Source organism: Budorcas taxicolor, chromosome 18 (assembly GCF_023091745.1).
Source record: "Budorcas taxicolor isolate Tak-1 chromosome 18, Takin1.1, whole genome shotgun sequence".
In the NCBI taxonomy this organism is placed as follows: Eukaryota; Metazoa; Chordata; class Mammalia; order Artiodactyla; family Bovidae; genus Budorcas; species Budorcas taxicolor.
In genome coordinates this window covers 42,530,221-42,556,350 of record NC_068927.1, presented here as the reverse complement: position 1 = coordinate 42,556,350, position 26,130 = coordinate 42,530,221, and the positions used below count along the sequence as shown (strand labels likewise).

At 48.5% G+C, this 26,130-nt stretch overlaps 1 protein-coding gene across 1 annotated transcript in view; it reads right to left on the bottom strand.

Annotated features, from left to right (window-relative positions):
• Positions 1 to 26,130, bottom strand: part of ZNF536 (zinc finger protein 536) — a 251,035-nt gene that overhangs the window by 121,561 nt on the left and 103,344 nt on the right. The gene's annotated exons all lie outside the window — the stretch shown is intronic.

Genomic DNA, 26,130 nt, shown 5'->3' with positions numbered 1-26,130 from the left:
TTCTTATTTAAATCAGAAGACTATTTTTCAACATATGCTCCACAAAGCATATGAAATAAATAGACTTCAGATCCCAAGGAAATAAAACCAGTGAGAGGTATATTTAAAACGCAGCTCTGAGGAGCATGTGATCAGAGAAACTGAGGCTGGCAGGAGCAGGCCTGGGTGCACATTCCTAAAGAACGATGCTTCTCCAGAAAGGGCCAGCTGCTCTCACTGACTGCTCGCCTGGAAGGAAGGCTGAGAAACAGGTCTGAGCCGCATGCACACGCAGAAGCTTTGCAAGAAGCAAACCCCTTAGGACTCACAGGGCAGCCAGACCCGGAAACGTACCCTGTGGGGCACAGGAGGAAGCAGGGAGGGGAGAGTGGATGGTGAGGGGCAGTGGGTTCCCATTCCTGAGACCAGAGCCTGGCTATCTAACCCAGAGGAGCAGGCATGAAAATGCCATGCAGACACTTTCTTCTGAGACAAGAGTAAGACCACTTGCGTCTACCAGACAGCTACCTATGCCCCCAGGAGGTAAGAAAGAGGGAGATGTATGAAGAGGATATGAGAAGGAAAGTGAAGTTCAGCAATGAACCTGGCACTCTGGGAATGTAGGGGCTGGGGCATGGGGGTGGGCCGAGGGAGGGCCCAGATCAGATCTAAGACCGAGGAACTTAGAGCAGGCAGAGGGTCCTCAGGGTTCACGTCCCCATTAAAACTCGCATCTGCAGAGCCGCTGCCACTCACCACCTCCCTGCATGGCCTCCTCTGCCCAGCCCCCACCATGGGCCCCTCCTCAGCGCCAGCTGCTCACTCCTGGCATATGTAAAGCTGGGGTCAGACCACCCCATAGTTTGTGGAGCCCACCACAAAATGCAAATGCGAGGGCCCTGGTTCAACCATTGTGAAGAATTTTAAGATGGTGACAGCAGAGCATTCTCCTAAGCTCAGAGCCCTTCTGTGCCCAGGGCCTGCAGAACCCCCGTGGCTGGAGTCCTCAGGATGGCCCAGCAGGCCCTGGACTGTCCCCCTGCCCTTCCCTGACCCTCTCCTACCAGTTCTCTCCTCAGCTATACAAGCTGCTTGTGACCTCAGGACTGGGGCCTCCTTGTCTACAGCGTGCTCCCCAGACCCTCCTACACATTCGCCAGCCTCCTTCAGGTCTTATCTAAAATGTCACCTCTCAGGCTTCGTCTCTATCCCCCCACCATAAAGTAGCAACTCCACCCAGGCATTCCCCAGATCCCTTCTTTACCTTAGTTTTCTCTAGAGTCTTATCGCCCCCACCAAGGAGTTACTTCATTGACAGGTTGGGCCTCGCCCTACCCCAAGGACCTCCCTGCAGGAGATCTTGACTGCTGGGTCTGCAGTGCCTAGAAGAGGAGCTAGTGCAGAGACTCAGGAAATATTTGCTGAGTGAACAAACACGGGAAGGTGTCACTGGTCCTGTGATCTCTTTTCTCTCCCTGTAGTCAACGCCACGTACCTGGGCCCACAGAGTCATCTGAGGGCACAGACAGAGCAAGGCTCTAGATGGGGTCGCAGCCTCCGCTGGCTGAGTTGTCCTTGGAGGAGTGAAGGTGAGTGCCACACCAGCAAGTCTCATCCTTTGAGAGGGGCTCTTAGAGGAGGTAAGGGCTTGGTGGGCCAGAGCAGAGAAACGGCTTTGTGGGGACTATGGCCATTTTGCTCATTCTTGTGCCCAGATGCTTGGAGGAATAACTGGCATATAAAAGATGGTCCATAAATACTGGTGAGTGAAATAAGGAATGATCAAATGAGAGAATTAGTGACTGCCGCATAATATCTCCTAACTTTGTATCCTGCAAACTCAGGAACCCCTTGCTCAGACTTCAGGGGAGGAGGGGTAGGGACTGCCCAAGTGGAGGAAGCCAGTGTCAACCTGTGCCGATGTAGACGTTTCCATACAATATCAAGCCCAGGTGATGAACCTCAGCCCTTGGCCTCCCAGCTCTCACTCTTCCATGAAGGGCTGCATCGACTAAATTCAAACTGCGCTATGACTGTTTCCTACTCGTGAATAACTCCAACAGGATTCAGCAGAGACCAGAAGGGGGAAGTTCATTGATTAAAAAGCTATTACACACACATATGTATACACAAACACACACACACACTTACATACGCTCAATTCTTGTAAAGTGCCTACATTCAGTTCTGTTAACACACTAGGGTCTGGCTTGTCATTCTTCCCAACGTGGCACCAGAGAGGCTTCAATCTGAGTCACCTGCATCCATATAAGCACCCCTATAAGAAGAGCTCTGGAACGACTAGAATCCAGAAAGTCCTGGCATCCACACTTATCCAACCTTAACTCTCCTGTTGCTATGCAAGCCCTCTGCCTATGCCTGGCCCTTGGCAACAGCAGTGAAAGGAGCAGGTCCCTGCTATTAAGATGAGCTGTCTAAACTAGTCACGCACTTTCTGGGGGCACCTACAAGCCAACCTCCCCAAGGAAACAGTGTACTCCTGGACCCTTCTTTTAAGAACAGCCCCTAGAGGCCTTGCACCTCTTCTCAAAGGGTCTCCTCCACCAACTATAGTCCATGCTTATCCCAGTCCTCTGTCCCCACTGTGAATCATCCTCTCTGTGTGTAGAACATCACAAATATTGCTGGGGGAGGGGAAGGCAGTCTGTCCACTTAACCATTAAACTCTGAGAGCTCATAGGGTATTTAAGGTTGCTATAGTTCCTAATTTCACCTTTTGATGTTGGGAAGCAGATACTGTCACAGCTAATACAAAAGGTGGGCTACTTCTTGTCTTCCACAGAGGCAAGAATGGCATGAGATGCAAATAATATAGCAACCAGCTGGGAGAAGAAACACTGCAAAAAATTACCTAGAAATAGTTATTCACTTGAAAGCAGTTTTCCCAGATGAGAACCAGATCCTGAAATGAGAATGGGGCAGCCAGTCTTGGCAACAGGTGCCCCTGCACCTCAGGGGAGCAGCATCTACCATCACAGCCACTGTTGGAAGCATCAAGGAGAGCTGAGCCTGGTGCCAGCCCAGGTCAGCACGGGGTGACGCTTCGCAGCCAAGGTCAGCACGCAGTGACGCTTCACAGCCAAAGGCTGGACTGAGAAATAATCCCTAATGCAAAGTTGGCTGTCTTTCTCCAAAGAAACTTGACTCAGATTTCCAAGGCTTTGGTTCATGTTTTCCAGGTGACTTGTTGGGTGTGGCCATTAAGAGTCCTGACTAGCTCCAGCTCTCTATCCACAGCATCCCTAAGAGGAAAACTATAGACTTTCCCCAAAAGAATGGGTTCTGGCAGGGGCAGTCTTGGTCTGTGGAGATGAGTGACCCTCATCTTGGAGGACTTGGAGGGATGGCTGTCTCTATTTCTCATGGTGTCGTGTTCCCAAAGTCATGTGACAAACTCTCTTAGTTTCAAGTGTCATTTGCAAGACTGGGTTAGTGTGCAAAGAGTCAGTCATGGTGCATTCCCCAGACCCAGAAGTCCTCCAATATGGCAGGCCAGGCTTACAGGAAGCACCTGAGTCCTGGGAGCAGTCAGAGGTTTTCAGGAGAGCAGAAGAAGCCCAGGGAGGAGTCTGGAGGTGTAGGCACCTACCCTGCCTACAAATGACCGGGCAAGTCATTGTTTCCTCTTGGACCTTCAGTTCACCCTCCTGCAAAAAGGGGGAAGAGAACCCCAGGCCCAACTCTGTTGACCACACACAGCCATAGAGAAGCTCAATGAAATTTCAATGTCTAAGAAAGCCTGCAGAAATGCTGGTCACACACACAGTGTGCACGGACCTGAGAGCTAAGAGCCCCAGATGTCTGCTCCTTTTCTGCCCCAGGGTCTTTATCTTCACTCTCCCCTCTCTTGGAACATGCACCCCCCTAATCTCTGCATGGCTCCCTCCAGTGTTTCCTCCTCAGAAAGTCTTCCCTAACTTAAGGATATGTGATCCCCACCTTCCCATATTACTCTCTAGGCCTTTGCCACTTCATCATCTTCATATCATTTATCATAAACTGAACTTTCATTTGTCTTTTTTTATTGTCAGTGTCCCCCGTAGAAGGCAGGTCCCATGAAGGCTGGAACCTCAACTGCTTTGTTGGTAACCATCTCCCAGCTCTCTGGAACAATTTGATATGTGCTAAATAAACGAACCAATGACCAAATTCACTTCCTGTTGCAGACTCTTTTTTTCTAAAAGATTGGGAGAAAAAATCGCTTCTTCCTTCTCTGGCACCAAGCCAGCTGAGTCTAGGTGGAGACCCCAGGAACTCTCACTGTTTCCTCCACACAGCCTGAGTTCTGCCCTCTTCCACCTCCTTTCCCATACCCTATGTCTGTTCCTCTGCTGTGATTCTTTGTCCAACTCTACAGCCTCCTCTTAGCACAGGAGCCTGGCACCGTCATGTGACCAATAGTCCAGGAGTTCCCCCTCCAGGGTTGTGCCAGGAGCCCGCCTTCCTAATGCAGGCTGTGTTCCCAGGTTCCTTCAGAGAAGAGCAGTCTCAAAAGCAGGAGAGATTTCTATTTTTTTCCCAGATCAGGGCTCTTCTCAGCATTTCTGCAAGTGGCAGCTTGTTCTAGCCAGAGATGACTATACCATTTCGAACACATAGCATATTTGAGCCAGTGCTACAATAAACTAAGAAGCCTGCCTCTTATCCTTGCTTCTGAAGTGGCCTGGACCTCTGTAGGGGAGGGGAGTAGTAAAAATTGCCCCAGCACTGCAGGGATAAGTCACAGGAACACCTCCCCTGCTTAGGTACCAATCCCCAAGAGGGTGAGGCTGCCACCTCAGATGGCAGAATGAGGGCCAGTGACAGGGACCTGCCTGGACACCTGGAAACAGCAGCAACTGTTGTCTCTGGTTCAACAACCAAGGGCAAGCCCGCTCCCTAATCTACATCTGGAAAATGACCTCTAAGATGACTTCTAGCTCTGGATAGTCTAGGATTCTTCCATTTCATTGCAGAGGAACCAATTTCAGCCTCAGTGAGCTCTAAAAACAAAGCAGGCTACCTAAGCGGCATCGGAGATGCTGTGGGGGAGACTCAGGCATCTGGACTCTGGGATGGAGCTGGATGCTGGGGTCACGTGGGTCCAGAAGGCTGGAGAAGCAGCAGGAGGAGGAGGCGTGGAAGAAAGAAGTGTGGGGTCAGCACGGATAAGGTGGTGTCGACTGGAGAGTGTGTATCCCTGTTGAATAGAGTGGGTACAACTATTTGTACTCCGCACTGAAGAAGGCTTAGCCTGGGAGTCGGATGCAGTTTCCCTGGGACTCTTCTTTGGGAAGTCCCCAACTTTGGACCTCAGCAAAGCCAGAAGCAGACACGTCGAGGATGCCACCCTCGGTCTGTCACTGACTGCCAAGCTCCAGAGGACACCCCCACCATGAAAGTGAGCCCAAGTCTGCTGAGGACACAGTCTTCTGGCCACAGACTCTGAGCGACCAGCCTCCCAGGCCACTCCCACCCTCCCCTCTCCAGGAGCAAGTCTTTTCTTAGAAGATTCCCTATGGGGCTTCTTAAAGTGGGAAATGTGCTAAGATGTGAAAAAGCCAGAGCCAAAAAAAAATGGGAAGAGTGACTGTAAAAAAGAGGCTGAGTGCAAACAAGCCACTGGTGTCAGGCGGAGGCAGTTAGGAGCACCGCGGGCCCAGCGTGAGGCCCACTTGTCTCCTTTTGAGGAGCGGGGGACAGCTGACCGCTTGTCCACAGGATGTGTTTTGATAACTCCTAGAAATGAGAGGGTGTTTTATGGGAGGGTAATTGGGCATAATTCCCTTCATGACTTAGAGTCTACAGGCAGCCTCTACAGCTGGCCCTGATTTGGGACCATCAGCAGCAAATGCTATTTTCATGGCCAATTTATTAAAGACTCCATGTTTTTGAGGAGACGTCACGAACACAAAAAGGGGTATATTTATTGATATGTTTAAAATACAGGTTTTTAACTCCATTCCTCAGCCCTTAAAAACAAAGTAAAGAGATAGACAGATACAATTATGTTCTGACTAGTTTCCGCCAGCCTGCCCAATGGGAACGTTGTACAGAGTTCTCAGTGGCGCTGAAATCTGCTTAGGAAAGCAACAAGTCCTTTGTTCCGTTGACAACAGTTATTACAATTAATTCATTTGGTGATTGGTACTTGAACTGAGTGACAAGGTGTTATTTTACCTCAGTGAAAGTTAAAGTGGTAATACCTACATGTGCAGTAAAGCTGCAGGCTTGCTCTCCCTCGTGGCATGGAGGGGGTTGTGCAGAGAAAAAAGACCAACTCTCGCGGTCTGCTCAGAGGCCCCCTCCCCACACACCACTTTGAGTTGGGAGGAATGTGCTGGAAATTTCTGCCTCCCCAACCCCAACTCCCACCCCGCCGTGGGGGTTATTGCAAAGTTTTCACAAAGCCATAGGGTCCAAAGGTGACATGAGCTGAAGGGAGTGTGTCTGCGGAGAGAGAGCAGAATGCCACAGTTGAGTTGGGTGGTAAGTCTTGTCATGCAACTTGTTGCCATGTACCCAGCTTGTAATTCCACTTGAGGGCCGGGTACTCCCACCTGTCCACCAGGATTCCTCAGTCCTGCACTACTGACACGCTGGGCCAGATAACGCCTTGCATTGCAGGACACGGCTAACTGCCCTGGCCTTTACCCACTAGATACCAGCAGCGCCCACAGTATCTCCAGACATTGTCAAGTGTCCCTGGTCAGGGTAACACTCTTAGCTGAAAAGCACTGCCCTACCTAGCACCCCAGACTGTTTTTGTATGGTAGATCGGAGGTGCAAGAACTCTCCTCTGATTTATTCTGTCTCAAGCTCTCTGAGCCCACCTGACCCAGAGGCAGGTTCAGACCACTGCTCCCCGAAAGCACACAGGACACTGTGCCTTCCTTATGGTTTAGAGGGTGTGGGCGAAGGAGAACAGTGGAACAAAGGACTCAGCACCTAAAAAGGAATTTCGAAGGATGTTTTTCCTCAGGAGCCCAGACTTGCCTTCAGCCAGGGTGACTACAAAAGGGCACTTTCTGGTTACAGGGCCTTGCACCCTCATCAGGATCTTCAGAAATATGCGTTGTTCAGTCTGTAAGTCATGTCCGACTGTTTGCAACCCCATGAACTGCAGCACACCAGGCTCCTCCGTCCTTCACTGTCTCCCAGAATTTGCTCAAAGTCCTGTCCTTTGAGTGTTCACTCACGCTGTCCAACCATCTCATCCTCTGCCGCCCCCTTCTCTTCCTACCCTCAATCGTTCCCAGCGTCAGGGGCTTTTCCAATGAGTGGCTCTTCTCATCAGGTGGCCAAAGTACCGGAGCTTCAGTATCATTCCCTGCAATGAATATTCAGGGTTGATTTCCTCTAGGATTGACCAGTTTGATCTCCTTGCCTTCTAAGGAAATGTATCATATAATAAATGCCTCAACACAAAAATGTGTCAAGCAGAACTGGTCTTTACTCATTATTATGAATTTCAATAATTATACACCAGGATTCAAAAAATTCTGGCCATCTGAATGTTCAGGCAGCTGGGCAGTAAGTAGAACCTCCTCTCTGCACATTGTTTGTATTGATTAGAAATTTGGCTTTTGAACTCAAATTTCTCAAGTAGACACTACCACATAACATGGAAGAAGGGTTGCAGGTCCTGGCTCTGGCTGGGTTGTCTCAGGAAGGACTTATTTTCAGGAGGTGGAAGAATGGAGGCTCTGAGGAGCAGAGCTAGTGGGGATCAAGCTCCTCCCACCTGTTCACCCGTCACCTCCTTCTTTAGAGCAGTCCAGTTGGGTTTCTGTAGCAGAGACACACAGTGACAAAGTGCTAAATTCTTCGTCATCTAGCCCAGATCCCAGTGCATCAGGACCCGGACCCAGTGCATCCTCCTCGCTGCCCCAGAGCACGGCTGGATGTTGCCTGGGTTCCCAGCCAGCCCAGGATCCTCTCAATATGAACAGCTCAGTAGAACTTGACTTGTACTGTATGTCTGCATTGGAAAAGTCATGGACAGGGACCACAGAAACGCGCCCAATTTTATTTTTTTAATTAGCAGTATTTATCACCTGCTCAAAATCAATTGCGTATTTTAAATGAAAACAAATGACTGTTTCTAGACTGATCAATACTTGCATCTTTGTCTTTTAAAAAGTAAAAAGTTTGAATGTAAGGAAATCTTCATCTTTGCTCCTGTCAATCCAATTATAACATAGCTCAATAGTTAATAAATATAATCCTCTTTGTCTGGGCAGATCAACATCATAAAAAATGCAAAGAATTCTACGGTATCCAAGACCCTGTGTGGTGGAAAGCAGCCTCTTCCCTGTAAACTCCGGGCCTCGGTACTTTTCTCTCCTTCCTAGATGAGGAGCCGTTTATTCCTATTAAGTCTAAAGAAAAGGGTTTATATATTTAATGATTCTAAAACCAAAATGCTACCTACTATCTGCACAATTGCCATTTTATCTCTCTAAACTTCTCCGGTTGACGTTTTTAAAAGGGCAAAAGCAGAAAACCCTTATATAATACCTAATTTGTACATCTGCGGTTTCCCTCTGACTGGCACAGGCACCATATGTTTTTAATTATCATAATAGCCCTAAAGAACCTGTTCGGTGGGAAACACATATGATCCTTTTATTACTGGTTTGTAATTTAAACAGTTTTAACAGAAAAGGTCTGGCTATAGGGGAGTGACAGGCTCAAAGGCCTAAGATCCCTGTCGTCGACCTCTGGAAGCTCAAGTTCAGATCCCACCCACCAGGCAGGACCTCCTTCCCCTGCTTGACAGAGGTAATTGGTCGCATGTGAAGCGGCTCTGTGGGACCTTTAAAAGACAGGATCTGTGATCTCCAGTGACGCTGGGGTCTGGTTAGAGCCTGACACAGTGGGCAGAGGGTTGATAAATATTATCCCAGTCTGACCTCTGCTGCCCTCACAGCTGGGGGCTGGGCCCATGGCAGCCCCCGTCTGGAGCGTCCACTGGTGCCCTGGGCCACCCACTCTCTACTCTCCCCCACCTGGACCCCAGAGAACAATTGCAAGGTGAGGGGTCAGGTTTCCTTGAGGCCCTCTCACTTCAGGGAGGGCTGGGTAGACAGTCTTTTCCTGGAGGTTGAGAAGTATAATAAATACAGCCTTAAAAATAATTAATTCGCAGACCGCAAGATGGAAGAAATCTTGGGATGGGGATGATCTGGTGGGACTTTCTCATTCATGATGAGGTGAGGATGCTGAGGGGACAGGAAGAGACCTGCTCAGGGTCACAGGCAAGTCCTCAGCCGGGTGGGTCACATGGAGCACCTCTGACCACACCCAGAGCCCCATCCAGCCTGTTCCCAGGATTCTACCTATGGGTGCAATCTCCGCTGGAATTGCCACATTTTCTTCCAGGACCCAGACCTACAGGATGGCAAGAAAACGCTGTTTTTATTTATTTGTTTGTTGGTCTGCTCGTTTTTGACATATCCCAAACAAGGTCTAAGGGCTTCCTAGGTGGCACTAGGGGTAAGAACCTGCCTGCCAATGCAGGAGATGTAAGAGACCCAGGTTCGATCCCTGGGTCGGGAAGGTCCCCTGGAGGAGGGCATGGCAACTCACTCCAGTATTCTTGCCTGGAGAATCCCATGGACAGAGAGCCTGGAGAGCCACAGTCCATAGCATCGCAAAGAGTCGGACACGACTGAAGCAACTGAATCCACGTGCAAACAAGGATTAAAGGCTTGGGAAAGCCCACAGGGTGAGGCAACAAAATGCTATCTCGGGATAGCTCCACGGCCTGAATGAATCAGACCCTCGTGTGCTTGCTGAGTCACCTTGGGTAAGGTAGGCAAGTGTTTTCTCTGTGCCTCCATTTCCCCATATGTAAAATGGGAAGCATAAAAATTACATCTACCTCAGGGGATTTTTATAATATAAAGATTAGATGAAAGAATAACATTTGTAACTTTCACTTTCATATATATATATATATGGTATTTAAAATTGGAGTTGGCCCTGGCACATAGCTAAGAATTTATGATTTAAAACCAAACTCGGTAGATGGAGGGGTAGCTCAGAGGACCTGATCTTGTAGGTGACGCTTAGGCATGGGGAGATCAAGAGGATAAAGCCGTGTCCCTGAACACCAGAGCCAAGATGCTGGGTTGGAATGGGACAAAACCTCCAGTTATAATTGCTTTCTGGCAAGCTCTCAAGGAATCCAGGGGGTGGGGGCAGTGTTAGGAGCAATGGCCATCAGACTTTCTCGGGCTGTCCAAATGGCGGGTCTGATTCCACTCAGCTGAGAAAGTGGCTTTCTCGTTTCCACTACTGGGGGTTTTAGCATTCAAATGTGACTCTATGATATTGTATTCCTTTGATTTTTTTTCTTTGTCATAGCTTGATACTGGAAATGCAATACAGGTGACCTTTGAACAATGTGGATCTGAGCTGCTCAGGTCCACTTACATGAGGATATTTTTAAATAAATATATGTATGTGCTGCAAATGTATTTTTTCTTATGGTTTTTTAAAATATTTCCTTTGCTGTAGCTTACTTTATTATAAAAATATGATACATAATACATATAATGTACAGAATATATGTTAACTATGTATGTTATCAGTAAAGCTTCCAGTCAGCAGTGGGCTATTAGTAGTTAAGTTTGGGGGAGTGAAAAGTTATACCCCTTTGGACTGTGTAGGGGATCAGCACTCCAAGCACCCTAATCGGTCATCTTAGTTGCTCGGTCCTGTGTGACTCTTTGTGACCCCATGAACCGTAGCCCACCAGGCTCCTCTGTCCATGGAACTCTCCAGACAAGAATACTGGAGTGGGTGGCCATTCCCTTCTCCAAGGGATTTTCCTGACCCAGGGATTTAACCTGGGTCTCCTGCATTGCAGGCAGATTCTTTACCGTCTGAGCCACCAGGGGAGCCAGGTCGTGAGTCAACTGTATATGGAATAATGTAGCTGAAACCCACTATCATGTGGCACATACTCTTCGCCAGGCTTACAGTGCAGCACCTGACGTGTATTTGCGTACACTTCGGTCCCTGAGCTCCCGGTCAGGCGCCTGGTACCTGTGTGCACAGACTAAGCTGAGGCTCAGGGAGGCTCTCCAATGGGATGCTCATGGCTTGAGAAGTTGGAAGGCTTTTCCAAAGAGTAGAAAAAGAACCTCGGGCAAGTCACCTGACATGTTGTGGCCTCGGTGGCCTCATGCATAAGATGGGTTCTGCTAAACAGGTGAGTCTGGTTATGCAGAAGTGACTGGCAACCAGAAAGGCTGAAGGAGGACCAGCTGGTGTTGGGCCTGTGACACTGGAGGGGCCCACTTGCCTGCAGGTGAGGCTGGGAGTGAGACATGACAGGCACATCCTCCCATGCCACCCTATCCTTCCTCCTTCAGGACAGGCTCTCTCCAGGTGAGTAGGTGGGACAGGCATTCATCCAGCCAACCCCACCCTTAGAGGAGGAATGAAGGAATCACAAGTCCAGATCTGGCCCTCCCAGTGACCCCAGAAGACGAGAGGAAGCCTTCTCATGAGTTTAAATAAAGGGGGAATACAAAGCCCCACCCCAGAGGGACTGCTCTTTCCTTTTGGCAAGGAGAAGGCCAGATGGCCACCTTCATTTGAGATGTCAATTGTGACCTCCTGACTCAACAAACAGCAAGTGCATCTTAATCAGAGAGTGCCCTTCCTGTCCACCAGCAAAGGCTACTGCTCCACCCCGCCCCTCAAGGAAACAAGACCTTCTTAATCACAGGCTGCCTCGAGGGGCTGGGAGGGGGGCCATAGGCCCTGGCTGACCCTGCTGCCAGCAGCTACTGTCCCCGCTCGCTGCCTGCCTGCCTGGTGCCGGCCCAGCTCGGCAGCCCAGCCAAGTAGGGGCTGGGGTGAAGGCGCCTCCAAATTTCCAATTCGGGGAATAATAACTCACATGACTTCGATCCCATCTGCACCCAGGGAAGGCAGAGCAGGGAAAGGAGCATAAAACACAAAGTTCCCACAGTCAACATCTGTCTTAGTGCAAACAATGGACCATTATCTTGTAAATAATTCTGATTAAGCTGCAGCGTTTCCTCCTGAAGCTGGTGGTGGGGAGCAGGGGGAGGGCGCCGCTGGGAAGCCGGAAGCCGGCCTGGGCCACCAGGTGCTACACTCAGAGCCTCCCCTGGCCCCTGCCCCTCACCCTCGCCCTGCCCACCTCTAAACCCCAGGTGGCTTCCGGAAGGTTCCTCCCTGCCGCATGCTCTCTTTTCTGCTGGCTCTTCTCCTCTTCCTCACTCTATTTCCTGCTTTCCTCCCCTCTCCAGATGCCATCTCCATCATGTTTCTTTTAGTCTGTTCATACTGGTTTTCTGTTCTCTCACCATCTCCTTCCTCCCCTTCATCTCCCCAGGTCTCCAGTTTCCCTTCTTCACGCCTTCCCCTTACTCTCCACTCCAACCTTCACGTCTCTCCTTTCTCTCTTCATCCGCACCTCTCACTCAGTGCTCTTCACCCCTCTCTCCTTGTCTGATCCTTCCTGCTCTTGGTCTCACGGTGGCTGTCTGTCCTCTCATCCCAGGCCCCCCTCCAGACTCTGGATTGGTGTAGAGTCGGGAGATTCTGAGGCCTACAGGCTACACCTGCTCCCCGGCTGTCTCAGACCATCAGGCCTGAACAAGGCCGACCAGAAGCACTGTGCCCGCAGGGACCCCTCTTTCCACCACTGGGAAACCCCTCATGCCCCCCCCCCCCACATCCAAAGACCCTCTCCCTCCCGTGTGTCCCAGGATGCTGAGGTCAGCCTGCCTCTGCACCCACGCATCTCCTGTGTCATGAAAAAGAGCTGGGGCTTCCCAGAGCCGCCCCACAATAAAGAAGTCCAGGCACACACCTGTGCAAAGGAGACAGGATTACTCACTTTGTGAAGGTATTTATCCCAAAGTTCTCAAGAAAATCCCCCTGGTGATTTAAATTGAATTGCCTGAATGTGATTTTGAGATGACACTTCAAGCCCAAAGTTTCCCTATGAAAGCAAAAGCCGCTGTATAAGAAGTACTGTTCCTGCTAGCTGACCACTGGACATTTTTTAAAAACATCTCCTAATTGTAAATCCTTTGCAGCATAAGAAAAAAAAAAAAGAAAAAGAGTTCAGTTGGAGCCAACAGGGGTGATGTCTGTACATCCCAGGAATGGTATCATTGAACCCCAGCACACCTTTCTCCATGGATGGGATGGAATCCCAGTGAGGCTGTCTAGAAAGAGGCCTTCAGGTGGTGAGTACAGATTGGCAAGAATGAGGAGCTCCAGGCTTGGCATTACCTTACCCAAATTCTCTCTCCACTTGTCAAGGTCTTAGCGAATATGAGTCTTCATGGCAACCCTGCCTGGGGCCTGCATGGCATCAGAAATCCTAAAATAACTGAAATGTGGATGGTCTGCCAACCTCCAACTTACTCATTCAAATTCATTTCATTGTCTTGAGGATGCACAAGGGTACACAAGTGTATCCTTTGATGGATACCAAAACTAGAGCAATCAACCCCAACTCTACTGTAGAGCACAGGAAACTCTCCTCGGTACACTGTAATAACCCATATGGGGGAAGAACCTGAAAAGGAATAGATAAATGGATATGTATAACTGAATCACTTTTCTGTACACCTGAAACTAACAGAACATGGTAAATCAACTATACTCCAAGATAATTTTTTTTAATTAAACAAAAGCCAAGGAATGGAGGAGTTCAAAGTTGGAGATAGTACACACTGTCCCAAACTCGGGGGCTTGCTAGCTAACAGTGACATTGAGTGGCCACAGGAATGCTGAAGATGGAAGAGTGGAAGGGTTGCAGATATGGAAAGGGATGTGAATTGTTCCTCATGCCCCATGCATGCAAGATGGAGCACAGCATGACCCCTCTTCCCTCCCTACCTCCCGCCTTTCCTTCTAATGTTACTGGGTTGGAGTGATGGGTGGGAGTGGGGGGCTCCCAAGAGGGACTACATACTGTCATACCCAAGAGGGGCACCTTGGATTATCAAGTTGATGTCAGTAAAGCACTTGAGGAAACCTTAATCTTCATGAAAATACTCAAGCTCCACTGTGAATACAATAGTTTGTAAAATGAAAAAAAGTTAAATAATCAGATTTTTCTTGCACTGCTATGAACCCAAAGATCCACATTTATTGACTCCCTCTTTTAAAAAAAATTTTGACCAACTTCTAGAATTAGAAGGGAAATGCCTCAATGCTCTTCTTACGAGTTAATAAAAATGTCTTGATGAAGAAGCAAGTATTCATATGCCCCATTCTCAGACTGAAACCCCACACGTTCATGTACCTGTGGGAAGACCAACTTGGTGCCCACATCTGGGACCCTGCAAGACTTGAGTGCTCATGAGGACTCTAGAACAGATGGAGTCTTAGACAGTCACCAGAAAAATTAAGGAAACGGGGATCCTGAATGCCATAGAATTTGAGACCCAAGAGGATACTGAGGGGACTTGTCCAAGCTCCTTGGAGTGTGACTGTATCTACAGATACTGTAGGTCCTCTGACCCCCGGGTCAGCCCTCCATCCAGCTTCCAGAAAGCCTGGCCCTGAGCTGAGTGCATGTCCCAATATTTAAAATCTGCAGTTCGCTTCCCACCTTAGAGTATGAATCTGCCCTCACCCTGGGCTCTGGAAGACTGGTGACCCTCTGCAGTGTGCCAGGGATGTAAAAATCCTCAGACCAAGGGGTTCTGGCTTGTGCTGGACACTGTCCATGCCTGACCCCTACCCCTCTGGCTCCCTAGGATGCCAGTGGCCTCTTGTTTCTCTCTGATTGTGACTGTTTCGCTGTTGGGTGAGCTGCTGCTGCAGCTAAGTTGCTTCAGTCGTGTCCGACTCTGTGCGACCCCATAGACGGCAGCCCACCCGGCTCCCCCATCCCTGGGATTCTCCAGGCAAGAATACTGGAGTGGGTTGCCATTTCCTTCTCCAATGTATGCAAGTGAAAAGTGAAAGTGAAGTCGCTCAGTCGTGTCCGACTCGTAGCGACTCCATGGACTACAGCCCACCAGGCTCCTCTGCCCATGGGCTTTTCCAGGCAAGAGTACTGGAGTGGGGTCCCATCGCCTTCTCCAGGGTGAGCTGCAGTGACTCTCAACTACGGAGAGCTGCAGAGCTGGTGGATAAATGCCCCAGGTTCTTCAGCCCTCAGGGGTCATTCTGAGGTGAATGTCACATTGTGTCCTAGAGGATCCCCAGGGGACAAGGCCTAGCCCCTGATCAGTGGCAGCCCTGTCAGCACCCTCAAACATGCCTCTCAGGACTGCCCCCCAGCTGAACAAACTGTACCCCGCTCCTTATGTCAGGCTGTGCTCGGGTGAGACCCTGAGTCGGTCAGCCGTGGGCTCCTGAAAGACTGAGAAGATTAATGGACTCCCCTTGACAAGAAAGAGCCCAACATTCTGTGAACCCCCTAGTTAAACCCTGAGGCCTCTGTACCCCAGTAAGACACCTGCTTCCACCCGGTCCCTAGGTGCGGGGACAAGTTGGGTGGCTTGTCCTTGCAACTGCCCCAGCCCTCCCCCCAGGACATACAAAACACTTGAGTTCCAAAGAGAAAAGCAACTTGTCCATCATATAAAAAGAGCAATAATTTGGTAAATTAATTGCAAATTTGCTTTCCCTGCTTGGTTGCCTTTCTCCTTTTCTGTGGATAATTGAGAGTATATTATATTAATCTGACAACAACAGAAGTTCAAAAAGAAAACTTGACCTTGTGAGCAGTGGGTTACCATTAGATGGGTGTGTCTGAACAGCTCCACAAAGAGCGTGAACGACAAACCCTTCATACAGCCAGCCAATTTCTGGGTGCACAGATGGAGATCTTAGCTTATGAAACCGCTGGGCAGAGTTTCCCAACTTTAACCTTGAGAATGCACCGTTTGCTCTAGAGACAAAGTCCACTCCTGCGCAGACAACACTGTACATGTTGAGCTGCACGCTTAGGGCTGTAATTCATTCATCATGATGTTTCTTTGAGAAAAAGCAACTATAGGTAAGAAGAAATCGTCTCCCAAAATTTTGACTCTTTTCCCCTGCACCAGAACATCTGAGTTTCATCGAAACAAGAGTAATTGAAGAAGTGGACTTGAAGACTAGTTTTCACCATGAGCTGCACAAGCCTTCTCCCCCTCAGTCTATCCCATCTCATGGCACAGTTACCTCCTTGAAACTCCTTTCCCCTCTTTCCACCTCAGACCAGTGGGCCGTCCTTGCTTAGAAGGGTCTAGGCTTTAGGGCCAAGGGTAGAGTCATAGGGGATGCTTGGGGTTGCCCCAAATCTGAGTCGAAACAAGTTGCGCTTTTTGTAATGCCACGTGGGGATGGGGAGGGGGAGGCAGGCTTCCAGAAACAGGGCTGCCGGCCCCCACGCTGAGCTGTGAAATGAAGTCAGCTCATCCAGAGGCCTGGATGCACCCAGCTCCCTCACAGCCACAGACAGGATGTTCCCAAGAACACTCAGCTGGTGAGAAAGGAGTTCTTCCCCAGAGGCAGGGGGATGAGAGGGAGGTGGGGAAGAAGGGGGCAGAGGAGGGAGGGTTGTGAAATGAGAGGGGGTAGGAGGCTGGGGGCAGCTCATAAAAAATTGGAGGAGAAAATCCACAAAGGTCTCCTCTAAGCTTGAGAAGCTCCCCCAGGGGAGCAACCCAGGAAATACCCCCTGCTTTCGAAGTGGAAACGTGGAGACCCCGTTAGGGAAATAGAGCCCTCGTGGAGGGAAGAGGGAAACAGACGCCTGGATAGGGGGCTCCAGGGAACTTTCCTGCAGTCAGCACGAGGAGCCAGGATAATCTGTTTCCTGCAACGGTTCTGCCTCTGTTGCCAAGACCTGGCCACTCACGCTGCACTGGACTTCCAGCCCCTTCACTGCTGGAATGGTGGTCTCGGCAAGGGTTCCCACAGTGTGCAACATGACTGTAAATGAAGAACAGTGCCAGGGACTATGTGTTCAACCCCAGGCCCTTCAACAGACCCCTCTGGTCCCCACTGCATCCTGGCCAGGGGTTAAAGAGGGTGCCCCTTGCCTTCACAGAGTGGATAGTGGTGAGCCCCTCCTTGGGAGCTGCAAATGTGGCTTCTAAAATCCAGCGTGGCTTCAGGCCCTGGTGGAGAGAACAGGCTCACAGAGGCTTGGTGTGTGTGAGGAGGTGATGCAGGCCTCATGGAGCCATCAGGAGGCAGGGACCCAGGAAAGGGCAGGGATGAATTCTTGTCCCAGGGCAGTTCCCCAGACTCAGGTGGCATTGGAAACAAAGATGGGATCACCCCCCCCCCACCCCCAGAGTCTTTCTTTCAGTTCAGGCTCTGCCTACACACTGCTGGTCAAAGCTGGTCCAGGTAGATGTGGTTGGGGTCACTCACTATACCTTAGGCATGTGGGCGTCCACCAAGTTTTCCATCAGAACCCACAATGCATGTTCTCAGCTTCATGGAGCAGTATCCTGTTCTCAGAATCTCTCACTTTCACCTCTTATCTCCAATAAGATACAACCTAATCCTGTACTCTATGATCTTCGGGGTTGCTTGGACAATTTCCATGAGACCTACTGAAGGTAATATCTTCAGCAGTCAAGGTGACAAGGCTGACCTACTGATGGGCCAGGCATGTTCCAGTGGACACTTCTGGGCTTTCGCTCCCTTGCACACAGGACACTTCATTTATTTGGAGAGGGGGGGACCATGCTTGGGGCTTGGGAATCGTTCAAACAATGATAATACGTCCCCCACCCCCAGGACCAGTTAGCCAGGCAGCAGCATGTGCATGGAATTTAGAAGTTTACAAAACAGGCCCAATTAGAGAAGCTTGGTAACACTGTTGAAGTGGCAGGTGCCTGAAGTCCAGCTCATGGACGAAAAAAAAAAACCTAAGCGATCACAAAAGAAAAGTTAAATCCTTGCTTCGTGTCTCATGCTGTGATGGGAGTGGGGGCAGAGCTGGGAGAAGCCTCTTACAACAGACAAGGGCACAACCAAAATATCGCAGTGAAGTTCCACACTCCGGCAATTCCAAGGGCCTTTCCATGTAAAACTATGCTTCACAGGATGAAAAGAAAATGGTTAAGTCTGCTGCACCAAGGCCAGGCGTGTGTCGTCCTCCACACGGGGGATGAGGGACACGGGGCCTGTGAGCTGTCATGGGGTCTAATCACCCACCTGAGAGACACTTGTGCACACAGATGGCTCTCCCCAAACCCACCATGGTCACCCCACCCAATGGGGAGGTGCCTTGACATTTGTATGTTTAGGAGCTGTAACTCTTGGGGCCACCTAGAAATGGGTGGAAAACTTGGCAGGCGACCCAGCAAACAGCCCATGGGACAGCATCTCTAGCGTCCCTGAATGTCCTGTTGAGGCTTCCAACAGACAGAGGGATGTCAAGGTGGAGGGTGTTGCGGAGTGAATTAACATAATGACTCAAAACTGCACTAATGTTTCACAGCTTTTTTTATTAGCAATACCAAGATAAGTTATTGAAGCATTTTTAGTATTGTTTTACATTCCATTCATAAATGACCTAACTTGTAACTCAGCATACAGCACACTTAGAGATATAGTTTGACACTTATTCAGAAAGCTACAATTATTATAACTTACATGCCTTCATTACCAGGAACACCTTCATATATCTTCTAATTACTTCAACAATACTCTATTCCAAAGCACACGATAACCCAGTACAAGTTTACACATTTTGCTTCAATCACCATTTTTAAGGAGTGGATGTTGAGGTGCTGTTCACTGGTACTTTACTGTCATCTGTTCCTGGTTAACGTGACGACCTGACACAATATTAAACTAGCAATATTACTGCTTAAATACTATGGAGAAAGAGAATTACTGCACTTTTCTGTATTCTTCTAAAGTGTTACAAAATACAGGACAATCGGACACAAGCAGTAATGCCAACGAGACCATCACAGGGCCCGCTTCTAGAAGCTGTGCTGAGCGGAAGCCCCCCCAACAGGGTTTCCACAGGTGAAGGGGCTCCAATCCACCAGTGTTTGTTTTGCAGAATTCGTGACTCTGAGGGAATTTTCTCTCTCGCTCAAGTTACTAAGCCTTCACCATCCTTCGCTAATAGTGGAACATATGGGGCAGTATTTTTAGTCTCCCTGATTCTTCGCTATATATACTGTAGGTTGGTGTGCCATGTGTATACACATACCTATGCCAATAGTAATTGTTTATTCAACACACATATGTGTATACATTCTTCTCTTGACTTTACACGATTAACAAGCTGCAGATAGCCACCGAGGAGCACGGACAGACAAGGGCAAATCCAGCTAGACCGACTAGAACAGGGGGTGTCACTTACCTGCAAGAAAATGTGCAGATTCATTAAACAATCCAGAAACCATGTGGGCTAGAGGCATTCAAAAGCAAGGGCAGGGCCACTCTCCCTAATTGTTTAATGGAATGATGACAATAAAGCAATATTTATAAAATTTGGTCCTTCCATCTCTGGCTAAAGCAAGAATAGTCTATGTGATTAGAGCAGGTTGGCAATTAGATGCAGAGGTGCTGTTGATCAGAGCTAAGTAATAGGAGATAATTACTACTTATCTGAAACCTGGGCTTGGCACATAACATCTGAATAAAAAGAAGAAAGAACCTGATTCCTTCAGCAGCTAAGATGTCTGTAGCTAGGTGGCTGTCCATGCCAACCACCACTTTGATTTAGCAGCCTCAGAAGGCAGACCCCAAAGCTTAAGCCCAGGGTCCCCAAAAGCACTCAAGACACACATAGGGTCACGCTGCTCCTATTGCATATGGCGGTGGCTGGGCCTGCCTGGAGGCTTGCATTTCCCCAGAGATGTGGATGTCCATTCTGACAACACTCTCTTCACTTGGCATTCTCCTCCTCTCTCCCAATTTGAAGTCATCATTAGGGAGGAAAAATTACTGTATACAGGCATGTATGTTTTCAACCAAAGAGTTTGGTTGGTCTCTTCTCCCAGCCCAGGCTTGATCCTGGGCAACAGGTATCATGCGATCCAAAGAGAACATGGATACGGCAACCAAAATGAAAGCTACCAGACTTCTGCTTCGGAGGCACTGTTGATTCAGACAGTAGCTTTTGGAGCCAAAAATATGCAGCAAAAGGAAAGGAACATAAACAAGGCTAAATGTCACCAGTGTTTGCCGACTTACAGACACCATCCATTTGTTTGTTCTGAAATGACGAGTGGACCATTTGGCAAATACAATGGTATTCACACAACAGTTCTGTCATCCCGCAGTGCAAACGACATCACGTCAGTGGCATTCCCATTTAATTTAAACAGAAGGAAAGGGAGGAGGAGTAGAATGCCGAACGAGTTTGGAGAGGGCTGGCACCCAAAGAGGCTGCACCCCGTGAGGCTCTGGATGGGGCCAGGGGAGAGCCTGTCCAGGGCGCTGGTTTCTGTGGGAGACCCCGAGGGGATAGCACCTGTGCTTTGTCCCACCAGAGACAAAGGGAAAGGCTCTGCAGCCAGCTGTGAGGCAGTCAGCAGAGGCAGAGCAGGCAGGATGGGGTGGCGATTTGCATTAATTGAAAGGATCTGCCCCTGGACTTCAGGACAAGCCAATTGATCCTCCCTACTGAGGTCTAACATCAGGCCCTGGACATGCACTATGACTGGGGACAGCCTGGACAATGGGAGTCAACAGCCAACCTAGAAATGATAAAATGGGGCAAAGAAAGGGAGTGCAAAAGTTGTGCTTTATCCACAGTGTCCGTAAGCTGATAGTAAGAGTCAGCTTAGGAAGAGGAGAAGAGAAGTATAATTGCTCATTTGGCTTTAAATAAAACATGGCAGCTCTAGAGACAAGACCCTATGACAGAGATTCCCTGGGCCTGCTAGGCTCACTGCCCTCCCATGCGTTGGCTGAATCTGGGCACCTGTACACTTGGTGGATTTGGATTTGGTGGTTCTCTTTCTGTGCCATTTAACTAATTTTCTTTCTCCATTAGGACCTGTTGACTTCAGGGCCACACCTTAAAACCTAGAATTGTCCACGAGACCGAAAAACATACCACCTATCATGGGCTATGCACCGGCAGCCTGTGCTTGGGTGTCTTCATGCATACATATGCAGTGTTTACAGTGTCACACACCCCAGCCACAGCTCGCTTGGAAATCCCTGACTAACCACAGACATTAGCCATTTCTTAGCCAAAGCCTAAGGTGGTAAGACATTTCCTACTCTGAAGCACCTGCTTTCTATCAGGAGGCGAACTGGGTAGAAACTGGAAGGGTGTGACCACAGTGATGGGATGTCACCACTAAATTGCCAGAACTGCCTTCCAGGCTAACATACCCACATACCCAGAAATAGCCATCAGTGACTTGGCATGGCAGACATAAGAAAATAAACTGTGTCTCTATAACCTTGATGGAAAGTAAGATTTGTACCTGCTCAGGGCTAAAAGGGATGACTGCAACCCAAAGATATTAGGGCAGTGACATCACCTCCTTGTGATAGCCTAATGTAGACATCATCTCTTCTAGAAAATATCAGCTCCATTTATCCAAGCTCTTCTACCTCCATCATCTCTTTTTATCCTTACGCTTCTGTCCATCAAAGAGCTCCTGTGTCTTTCTTGTCTGCCTGCTTTGGCTGTGATGGTGGGGGCCGTGGACCCACCATGAGTCACGGAGGAGGGTGTTCTCTTGCAAGTCTTTTACACAAAGACAGAGGTGTGACCTTCCAGAAAAAGCTACTCCAGGCCATGTAGGTCTACAAGTCCCCTCTCACTCTCAGAAAATCTCCTGCATCTCTGGCATTAAACAGCAATAGATGGAATGTTGCAGCTGCTGACCTGAGTCCTGCCCGCATCATCTCACAGGCCAGTGGTGTTGCAGAGGACGGTTTTCACATATCTTTTCTAGGGATGACCACAGCAATGCAACCTTCTTTATACTCTAGCAGGGGCGGACACACTAGGACCTCTGGGCCAATTCTAGCCCACTGCTGTGTCAGTAAATGAAGCTTACTGGAATGCAGGCATGCCCATTTGTTTCCTTATTGCTTGCTGGCTGCTCTGTGCTGCCCAGCAGAGACCACAGAGCCTGCAAGCCTAATGGGCTCACTCTCTAACCTAGGAAAGTAGTTGCCTACCCCTGCTCTAGACTGTATAGCTGGTAGAACGGTGAATATTTTCAGACTGCCTATGCTGAGAAATGAACAAGGTTTTTGGAGGACAGAAGTCACATTTCAAAAAGAGCTGAGCTTCTATCATGTCATCAGACATTTCAGAATACATGAGGCACAGAGCTTCTTGAAACCTGTCTTTTGTCTTTTTTCTTTTCCAGGAAAGGGCAGGGGTCCTCATTCTCTCGTTGCCATGAGAGAACTCTTGGTCTCAGACATAATTTGGGTCAGGGAAGCCAGTTGCCCCCTAATTGGGAATATTGAATCAATTGCTGTTAATGACCCTGCCTTCTCACTTGCTTCCTCCCAGGCTCAGTGGGTCACTTGGTCTGGGAGCCACTGTACAAGGACCTCAAGCCCACCACAGACAAGCTGCTAGATTCTCCTCACTCAGCTGGGCTTCCCTGAGGGTTGGTTACTCCAAGAGTAAGGGGGGTTGTACCCTGTTCACTCCCTTTCCCTTAATTTGACTTTAGTTCTTCACCATCAACCCTACTCTTGGGCTCACCAAAGAACATAGAGCAAACTCTGCTCAACACACCATGGTTACCAGTCATCCATCTAGGGTTCAAAAATAAAAGCAGTGGCTGCTCTTCAAATCCACAAACTCTGGAGAGAAGCACGTTCTGTCCCTGGGCCATGCAGCCAGCCCCACAGGTACTGTGCAGAACCACCTGTGTGCAGTCTGGGGCCCACCGGAGCACTCTCAGATTCCAAGCTACTGGTTGATACAACAGTTCATCAGATTTCTCAGCCTAGACAAAGGAGCTGTCTGCCTTGTCTTTTCAGTGGATATGAATGCTGCCCTGGTCTGCCCCGGCCCCTCTTATTAGATAATCACATGGATCCTGTCCCATTACAAGACCAAGGTCAAATCCATTCCAACAAAACCAAGGGCACATCCAAGTTCTCCCACGGCATGGGAGTGCCCTTGTACATTATGCTCTTCAACAGACTAAAGAAAGGTGGGCCATGCCTGGAGCCTGGAAATGGGGACTTTGATTGGAGCAGGATTTCTTGTAATGTGATCAGGCCCAGAGTGGGACCTGACTCACTCTAGAAGCCAACAACACATGCCCTTCAGTTTAATCCAAGACGGCTCAGTCACCTTCCTAGGATCATCTGTGACACGTCTCTGATCTTTAGAAGTTCACACTCAAGCTCTCAATGTTGGCAAATGCTGCATGCCTCCCCTACCCAGCTGGCTGGGATGGCCTTTCTCCTGGTTGTCTCTCACTTCTGTATTGCCTAGGAGTAGACAGCGCACACAGGACAAGACCCCAGGCCTATGACACTAAGAAATGTAGGACCAGAGCCTTAAAAGTTAGAGAGCAGGCATGCAGAATTAAGAATCCAGAAGCAGAGCCTACAACGTGAGGATCATCCATAAACTGAGGGTTAAAGGCCCCTTCTCCACTCACCAGCCTGTGTCAGCAGAGCCACTGAACTCTGGTGGGGAGAGGGCTCTACATGACTTGAACAAGATCTTTCCTGATGCTTCTCCCAACAATTTTACACCCATGAGAATAGATACAGATGGACATTAGCTCCTCCGACAAGCCTGTTTGTAGGGGCATCAAAACAGGGATTTGGGTTTACTAACCAGGCAAAATCAAATGCCGAACTCTCTTGAGATAAGAACTATCAGAATAATTCTTTGGTTGTGCAAAGCCCAGCTTCTTGAGGAAACCAGCTATCAAGCTGGTGGGCCTGTTTGAAAACCCATATCTATTCTGAGTGGAGCAGAGAGGAAGGAATAAACATTAGGAATATTTGATTCCTTGTGCCAATATCATATCCACCTTGGCAAAGTCAAGCCAACGGGAGTTTGAGGTTTTCAACTATCGTTTGTGCTTTTTGCAATGCTAAAAAGACAGTAGACTAGGCAGGAAGAAAAATGGCCCCAAATGCCCCCTCTGTAGCTCAGTGAGTTTAAGTTTCCTTCCCAGATATCAGTTTTTAGGGAGGATGAATATGCCTGGCCCTCCCATGTCACAACAGCCAGTAAGAAATCAAGAAGAGGATTTTGATTATGGTAGGCCAGCGTGGGAGAGGGGAATGAGAACTGGACAGAGTCAAGATATCCGCCCCCACCCAAGCAAACACAGAGGCCAGGGAAGGGCCTTTCTTGCCTGCTCCCAAACTAAGCAAGAGGATGCAGAAGTAAATGAGGATAAATGAAATGCAGAACTTGTGCTCTCTAAAAATCGGCATTTTTTGGCTGGAGTTACTTTTGGCATCTTACCATGAGTTCAAGGTGGAGTAGTGGGACCTGGATACCCCGCTGGGAAGCAACCAGGTACCCTGGAGCCTGGCTGGGCTGAGGGTCTACACTCCCCTTTCAGGACAGGGGCTGCAACTTACCAGGCTGTCACCCAGTGGCTGAAAGGCTGACTAAGCAAAGCTTTCGCTTGTACCCCAGAAATGTCAGGGGAGTGTGGGGAGCTGCCATTTGGGGAGGGGGAGAAGGGCCTGAGAGCTACAGCTCAGAGGAAAGGGCTCCCTGATACCGTTTCCCCTCCACCCTCGCCTGGTGCAAAAGGACACAAGCAGGCATGCTTCCTCAAAGGCAGGCAGCCTTCCTTCGGCATTGATAGGACGATGGGAAAATTAATAGGGGTAATATGAGCTCATTTCAATAATAATGAGCTTATAAACATGCCAGGTTTTGATCTTTTCTGATGCATGGATTCCTGGCAGGAACTATGGTCCTACTTAGGTATTTGAAAGAACTGAAAATAGACTTAAAAAAAAAGAATCCCCAAACAACAATGAAAAAGAAAGCACTCCAATCACAAACTTAAAACAACAACAATAAAAAAAAAAAAAAAAAAAAGACAAACATCGCTCCCCTGGAAAAAAAGAAAAAAAAATTGGACTGACATGAAACCCTTTTCTCCTTCCTTTAAATATTGTTTTTAACAGCTTCAAAAGTAATGAATTGTATGTGACTAAAAATAGATCTGGGGGTGCTGGTTAATGGGGCCTTATGAATCATTCAGCATAAGGAACTGTCAATATTTTTTTGAGCTGTCAGAAATCCATTTAGTGATTTTTGACAATTCAAAAAATATTTCTGACTGCTTGATCCAGTTCTTAGTGAATTAGGGAAGGAGAGAGAAAAAGAAATATATCAATTTAAATTATGAACTGAATCCAGCTTGCTGAATCCCACTCTGTGCTAAAAGGAATGTCAGGATTCAGAAGTTAAATAGGATCTTCACTCCCTCCCTCCCTTCCTTCTTTCCTTCCTTGCTTCCTCCCTCTTGTCCTTCTTTCCTTGCTCCCTCCCTCCCTCCCTTCCTACTTTGCTTCCTTTTTTGAACAAGTCAAGTCACAGAAATGCATTCATGGGCTACAGATGGGAAGATACCATGGTCATTTGTCTCTAGAGGGGAAATTTGGGGCTGGAAATAACACACTGAGCTTCAGTTTGGAGAAAGACTTTCAAATAAAAATATCTGGGTGCCGAGAGAATGACTTTGATCCTCCCTGCCCACACCGACATTCATTTGATGTAGTTCTAGGCTTCAAATCTAGCATTACTTTTTAAGATCTGGAATTACTTTGGAGTAAACATATTCTTTAAGGAAGTAAAGAATTGCCAATTTGCTAACAAGATCAGGCAGGCATAAATCCAAGACAGACAGGATCACAACACTGCTAACCAGGGACTTCATAATGTACACTTCTTGTTAGAACAACAGACAGACGGGTGAAGAGACAGACAGACAGAAGGCAATAATAGAAGGCCAAAGTCACAGTAACTGCCATTTGACATGTCTGAAGATGAATCACAAACACCCCACAACCATCTCCCTATTTGGAGAGCGGGTCACTTTATTTCTACATTGTGGCTAGTGTGATATGATTTTAGTATCCTCTAAGTCATTATAAAGAAACGTTTCAGAAAGCAGATTTGGCTGAGCAAAGCAGTAAGGAATTGTCTTTGGGCATCTTATGCGTTAAGTTGAAAAGACTAAAAAGTTT